The 7,813-nt window shown below is 31.0% G+C and overlaps 2 long non-coding RNA genes across 2 annotated transcripts; one reads left to right on the top strand and one right to left on the bottom strand.

Moving 5' to 3' along the window:
• The first annotated feature begins 470 nt into the window (after positions 1-470).
• LOC129922507 (uncharacterized) lies at positions 471-1,862 on the top strand. Its single transcript, XR_008774513.1, has 3 exons — positions 471-771; positions 1,114-1,182; positions 1,545-1,862. It is a non-coding gene; the product is annotated as an uncharacterized LOC129922507 (long non-coding RNA).
• A 1,437-nt stretch (positions 1,863-3,299) lies between these two features.
• Positions 3,300-7,527, bottom strand: LOC129922475 (uncharacterized). Its single transcript, XR_008774466.1, has 3 exons — positions 7,436-7,527; positions 6,204-6,234; positions 3,300-5,275 (listed from the first exon to the last, which is right to left on the bottom strand). It is a non-coding gene; the product is annotated as an uncharacterized LOC129922475 (long non-coding RNA).
• Positions 7,528-7,813: the final 286 nt, after the last annotated feature.

Raw genomic sequence — 7,813 nt, 5'->3', positions numbered from 1 at the left:
GGAATATAAAAATATTTACTAGCTAAAATTCTAAATCTACTGATCTATACTTAATATTTTAGATATTTATATGACATCTAAAAAATTATTATTAAGATATAATTATAGAATCTAGACTAGTTATATATGTACATAAAATATATAAATAAAAGATAAAATTTATGCATTCCTAGATCCCATAAATTTATAATTGATCCAGATCTATCACTCAGTAAAAGTTACCTTCGACAGGAAGTTTTACCCAATCTAATCTATACAAGACAATTTATAATCCATGCCTTGTCTACACCCCATATGCATTTAATAATAGTTTCCATTCCATGCCATGTCCAGACACAATTCATTAGACATATGAGTTCATGAAATAATAAATGATGTGGTGTCAAGTTGGATCAATCCCCTGAAATTCATATCTAGTTAATTATTTGCTATGACACTCTGATCAACTTGGACTTGTGTGATACATATATATATATATATGTTTCTTATCAGATTTAATGCATGAAGTTTTGGTGCATTTTAACCAGTAATAAGGCTACAAAAGTAGCATCAGGTGTATTCTAACCATTGGTATTTTTCCTGGCAACATTTCTATTCTAGTCTGGGATAAATTATAAATAAAAAAAAATGTTTGTAATGTTTCAGTTATTAACAAGTAGAACCATGGCAACCAGTTCTGATGATGTACCAGAATGGCTTAAGGATCATACTTATACTATTTCTACTCTCTGGGCAGACATTAATAATATTGGCATCCATTCAATATTTAATGTAAGTACTACTATACAATTTTTATTTTAGTTATCTAATAGATGTTTTATGAATTGTGTGATTTTCATGGTCAAACAACATCTGGGATGGAATTTAACATTTTACTCTAGTTTTTTTTTTTTTATAACACTCTTAAGCAAATTCATCTTTCATGAATGCCTAATATACCTTGGCTGTTGTGCAGGCCATTCCTTTACAAAAAACTGTTAGATGAAATTAGGCAAAAGTATGTCTGATAATTTGTATGTTTGATACAACAATGTATTCAATTTAATAATATTATTTTTTAATTTTAATGTTTTCAAAAGAAATTAGCCATTATGCCTAATTGTATAATTACAGTTATGTTTGGAAATGCAAGAAAAAGGCATGCATTCCTGACAAGTCAATGATTGGTTGCACCTCTTAAAGGTAAGGTACTGCAATTTTTCCCTATGCACTTTTCTCATAAGCTGAAGTACTTGTATTTTTGAAAAACTAGTTTTCCATGAAAATGTAAATCATAATATATGTTATAGTTGCTTTTAGATGAGCACAATGTCCATCAAATTAACTGAATATCTGCCTTCACCTTTAGTAATAATTCATAACTATTAAGGTCAGGGCCATGTCTACACATTAACGCAGTAGCTCCTTTTAGGTACAGACTATTTTTAGAATGGCAAAATTATATAATTATACTTAATAATATATATACATTTAGCATGTTCAACACATATGTCACACATATTTTTTTATTTTTTAAAAATCCTTTTATTTATTTTTATAACTAGATAACTTTCTGTTATGAGAAAAGATGAGATTCTTGGACTCCTGCATAGCACCACCAGAAAGGAAAATCCCATCATGTTGCAAAAGTCTTGGACCAATTTTAATTTAAGATATATATATATTATACTGTAAGCTCTATACATATTTATGTATATCCTGTCATTCAGCCAACAGGTTTGGATTTATATTTCTTTAAATCTGTTTGATATTGTACTTGAAAACTATTAATCTGAGCCCCATTAAAACAAGAGGGAGTGCAGTGGATGAGTGGTAAATCACTTGGCTTCTGAACTGAGGGTTCCTGGGTTCGATTAAGACTGGGATTTTCAATTTCAGAATCTTAAGTCCACCAAGCTCTAATGGATACATGGCAATAGTAAGGAATAAGTAAAGACGGTTTGGGGATCCATGGCTGAATGGTTAAGTCATGGGTTTGAATCTCTGTGAAGACTCAGATTTAAAATTTTGAGATTTTTGGGTGCTCCTGAGTCCACCTAACTCTAATGGGTACCTGACTTTTGTTTTTGAAAGTAAAGATGGTTGGTTGTTGTGCTGGCCACATGATGCACTGGCCAAAGAATCAAATGACTTTAACATCATCTGCCCTATAGATGGTGAGGTCTGAAATGGGATTTTTATTCAAAAGGTGGTTGGTTGTTGTGGTGGGTACATGACACCCTCGCTAACCATGGGGCACAGAAACTGATAAACTTTATATCATCTGCCCCATAGATTGCAAGATATGTAAGGGGAATTTTACATTTTTATAATTAAAATAAGAATCTAACAAAAGTAATCATATAAAATATGATGCATTCTCCTTAAAACTAAAACCTGTTGCGAAAAAACAACATCAATTAAATATTCTTAATTCCCTTTGCAAAACTTACTGAGAAGAATATGCATGTTGTTCCCTCATAAGTTTCTTGACAGAGGAAATCTTGTTTATATTAGATTTGAATTAAGCAAATTAAGAAAAAAATTATAATCATTATTTCAAATGGTTGTATCTAAACATTGTGAATTATTTTTCAGTTATAAGTATATTGAAATGAATGGATAATCATGAAATTGTTAAATAATTGAGGCTATCATTTCATTGACTATAGAACCATAATTTATGTTTTTAATTAATTTCAAAATGTTTTTTTTTAAGCATAGAGTTCACATTTTCACACTATTTTCATGTAATCATGTAACTTGGTATTCACACAATGCTCAAAATACGCTATAATCTTTAGGCCATATAGATTTGTATAAATTAACTTGTTTAAATATATTGTAAATGTATATTGTTTGGATAAGAATATAGTTTTTCTGTAGACAATTATTGTTCAAGATTTGTTGATGCTCCTGCTTAATCAATTATATATACAGGTCATTATTTTTAACACGTTTGATTATAAATGACAGTACAAGTTAGTGAATGAAAATTTGTCATTATTTTAGCTGCTTTAGGCCTACATCAGGTACCAGTACTTTGATTGTGTCATATAACAATTTAAAGCAACATTTTGAAATGAATAGTCTGTAGAAGTGACAGTAAATGCATTTTAGTGATGTGCTGTGATCTGCGTGAATTGAGAGCTAATCATGTATTGAATTTGTGTTTTTGATCTTTACTTCAAGTAAATGTTAATGAACATTTAATTTTTAATGAATAAATAATTTAAAAATAAATACAAAGAAACCATAAACATCTACTTTATTTTAATTTTTTTTTCATCAGAACAGAATTTCCAACTTTGCATTCTTAAAATAAAATATAATTTATTTAGAGTAGAGTCAGAACACAAAATCATAGTTTTGAAATTAAGTAAGTTAAGCTAAGCTGTGATCTCTTATAAACATTTGTATATAGACTACACACAATTTAATTATTATTTTTCATCAAATTGCAGGAACTAGTACATGTACTTATGCCTATTTGACAATAAAAAACCTTAGTCAATGACATAGTAATACTAGTAAATGAGATAAAAGTAAACTAAATATCATCAATGCTATTGAAGCCACACTTGTTTTTTTTTTTATCTTGTTTGGTGGACTGCAATTAAAGTTGCTATTAATTTTACTGATCGTCTTAGCTGAAATGTCAGTGTCATCTCTTTGAAACCTAAGCTTATTTTCTTGGTAACAGGTAGTCCAGATATTTGGAGTTTCATTTTAAACACCTATACTTTCCGAAATGGCCTTCTGATGGGCTAAACCTATTTGCCTAACATGTCATATGCACGTAAAGAGGTACCACAGAAATGCTTTAAAGACTAGCTTAGGCGCTAACTTGCTTTAACTGACATAGAATAAGAGAGCACCTGGTTGCATACAGCTTCAGAATGAGACAGCTGGAGGTCACTTACAAAGGTGTGGTATACACCAATGAAAATTAATTGCCGAGGGTAGACGGCAAAAAGAAAAAAAAACCTGATTCTACCACAGTTGGACAATGGTTATGCCTGTTCTCAGTGTGGCATAATATGTAGGTCACAGCTGCGGCTGAGTAGGCACTGGAAACAGCATTCCTCATAAGTCTTCGGAATCAAAGACAAGCCTATCATTTTTGTGTCATAGTTTGTAGCTTCTGTAAATGCATGAAATGCTGTCACAAATGACACAAGTCCTCTGTGAGTTTGATGGATTATAAACATCTTACTTCTTTGCCTTATATTAAATGGTCCTTCTCTCTATGCCACTAGGTACTTGCGTTTATCTAAATATCATTGATATCTCGTAACATGTCATCAAAATAAAAGCTACAATCTCTGCAACTCGTGTACAAGTCAGAAGTTATCAATAACCCTTGCCATTTAAAAAAAAACAATTTAGATTAGTCAAATTAGTGACTGATTACTCGATTCATTTAGGCCTACATTTTTTTTATGTGAATATATAATGATCCTTTACATTTTGTGACTTTACTAGTATACTTTGGAGTAGACTTGTTGAGCTAAAGTCGGAAGTACACATTGAGTTTTACTGTGATCTTCTAGATCTAGAATTAAAGACTTAGTAAAGAGAGTATCGTCTGTCATATAGTGATCAGTAGGCGGCTGCAGGTTTATAGATCTAGTTCCATGACAAAAACCCTGGCTAGATTTAGATCTACTGGTCTAGACGTATAGATCTAACTAGAATTAAACTAGAAAACTGAATTAGAGAAGTAGCTTTCTTGATCTAGAACTAGATCTAGAATCTATAGACCTATAGATGTATGTCCATCTTTACTGTAATAAATATGTTAATTATTAATGCTGGTGTTCTATTTTAAGTAGATCTAGATCTAATCTAGATTTTTTAAAGTCAAAGACAAAACATAGATTTAGTCAATATTAGGCCTAATGAAATGACAAATATTTTTTTTTCTTTTTCTAGGTAGGTAATAATGCCTCGAGTTTACATAAGGAAAACTGACAAAGGCAAAGTGCCAGAGTCAGTTATGATAGATGCTGTAACTGCTGTTGAGAAGGGCATGACAGTTCGACATGCGGCAAAAGAATTTAACATTGCCCGATCAACACTGATTAACAACGTTAAAAAGGCTAAAACCAGTAAAAGTAACCAAACTAGCCTGCAAACACAAACACGACAATGGAAATCACAAACTAATCTAAAAAAGTTTTAAACAAGTAGGTCTTAATGTTCTTCTTAAAAGTGGTATAGCATGTTGTCTGTTTGAGATCAATGGGGAGTGAGTTCCAAACCTTTGGTCAGTGCACTGAAAAAGCCCGCAGTTCTGGAATAAAAATATAAATTTTTAAAATGTTTTTTTAAAGCATCAAATTTTAAATGTAAAAATATCTTTTAAAAGAAATCTAGGCCTTAGAAATGTTTTTATTTGAAATCATAAGTTTTCGTTAGGTATCTGACACCTGATAACTCACTCATCCCTCACGAAGCTTTTCTTGAACAAAATCCATATTTACTTTTCAATATTTCCTTTGATTTTTTAAACTTTTCCAGTACATATTTTTTAATAAATAATTAGAATAAATAAATGGTAAAAGACTACACAAACTCGTGGAAGGCTCCTTTTGAATCTGTCCATTGAAAGAAATATTCCAGCATGTTTCTTTTTTTGTTAAATATAAATTACAACAAATCGACAACAAGCGAATTACTAGATTGTTAAATAAAATGAACTATTATTGTACCCTGTAAAAATTGCATCCCTGGACTTAATAATCCAAAATAGATCATTGAATTGTATACCTTAATGAAATTGTATATATAAATCAAATGCATACGTTACACCACAAATTCCGGTCTTTTTTTTTATTTTCGCCAAGCCAAAACTTTAACCTTTCGATGAAAGAAGTTTTCACCACAAATTCATATATCAGCAGTTGAACAATATAAATAAAATATCCTTTTCTGATCTAGCTATCTTTGGTGCAGATGATGTGAAGGTCATCTGTTTCTTTGGTCATCGATTAACGATAAAGGTGTCATGTGGTCCACAATAGTGGGCAACCACATTACTATCCCAACTTAATATGGTTGAGCTGGACGAACTTATAGGCGTCTTCACTTTGAACTAAAAATCCCAGTCTTTACCGAGATTTGAACCCGTGGCCATCTGTTCGGAAGCCAAGTGCTTTCCTACTCAACTACAAAGCCAAACAAGACAAATAAGTATTTATGAAATACATTTTAATACTTACTGTTGAACACTTTGTTCTCTTCTGTTCGATACTGGAAATATTAAAATTATAATATGAAAAATAATTTAAAAAAAATCCAAGCTAACATATCACTGAGTCACAATTAATTTTGACATTCTTTTAAACAACAAATCGTCCACGAAAGTTACTTATTCTTTTCTCTAGATAACATGTGCCTAGATAACATGTGTCTAGATAACATGTGTCTAGATAACATGTGTCTAGATAACATGTATCTAGATATCATGTGTCTAGATATTTATTACGCTTACATGTAAAATGAGTGTACCAATGAACCTTATTCACTTGTCAAGACATAGTTTGGGTTAAGCTGTCTCTTGTTAGGTTTGGAGAAGGTTGGGAATATTTGTGTGAGATGTTCACAAGTACAGTTGGTTATTACTTGTGATTGTTTCGCTTTGTCAGATGGGGTATCAATGTTTTGTAACTCATAGATAAGCATTTGTTTTATTTTTACGTGAGTGGAAATAATAGAATGCAATTGGTTCTCTAATATTGGATATATCATACTTTTTTTTTATTATTGTAGTGAGAAAGATTGAATGAACGAAAACAGGTTTTCATTGAGCTCTTTCTCATGCTTTTATATTTGTCATTACGGTATAACCCTATCACTTATCATTGAGCTCTTTCTCATGCTTTTATATTAGTCATTACGGTATAACCCTATCACTTATCGTTACTCCTATAACTTATCAGCTTGATGAAATGCAGATGGGAAAATCGGGGAAAAGGTTGGGGAGAAAAAAAGGATGTCTGTGTGAATTTTACAATAATTGATTTTTTAAAAGCATTTATTTCACAAAATGAACTGAATTCGAGCTCATGGCTTAAGCCGACATTCTAACCACTCTGCTAGGAATGAATTTATAAATACATAGTATTACAAAGGGACTTATGATCTTTCCAAACTTTGTTTCAAGTGGCAACCTATAAAAGGAACTTTTTCAGCTTATACAACCAGGTTCAGTCAAGTACAATTTCTTTCCCTTGTTCGAGATTTCAAACAAAATAGTCAAATGCCAATAGTTATTTAACTAATAAGGATTTTTTTTTATTGCTTCTTGTGTCGTGATGTTAAAGAAATAATTCCGCATATTTTCAGCTTATTTCGAGATTGTGTCGGATAAATTACTGTACAAACGTTTTAACAGACAGACAGAAAAAGTAAGTTAATATGAGCTGTGTAAAAATTACTTGACATTACTGACCTTCACGTTTCCTATATAATTTACAGGCTATGATCACTCCAACAATTAGTGACGATACTACTACCCCAGAGATGAAGCCATAAAGAAATAGGACATCTGTAGTGAAGAAGAAAAACAAACAAGTCTTTTTCAAAAGACATACCTCCTGTATACAATTTATGGATCGGTTATTTCGCTCGTAATAATTAATACATATTAGATTAAAAAACAACAACTAAACGAACATTTTTTATAACCCGTTCCAATCCCCCTCTTTAGAACTAAAACAAACTTTATATGATTCCAATAATAATCCTTTAGATTTAGATGACGATGCGCTAAATGTTCCTGAACATTAATTGATTATTATTTGGTTATTATTTGGTCCGTTTAAGATAA

Source organism: Biomphalaria glabrata, chromosome 13 (assembly GCF_947242115.1).
Source record: "Biomphalaria glabrata chromosome 13, xgBioGlab47.1, whole genome shotgun sequence".
NCBI lineage: Eukaryota > Metazoa > Mollusca > Gastropoda > Planorbidae > Biomphalaria > Biomphalaria glabrata.
Note: the sequence above shows the minus strand (reverse complement) of the source record. Positions and strands in the feature narration are given on the sequence as shown.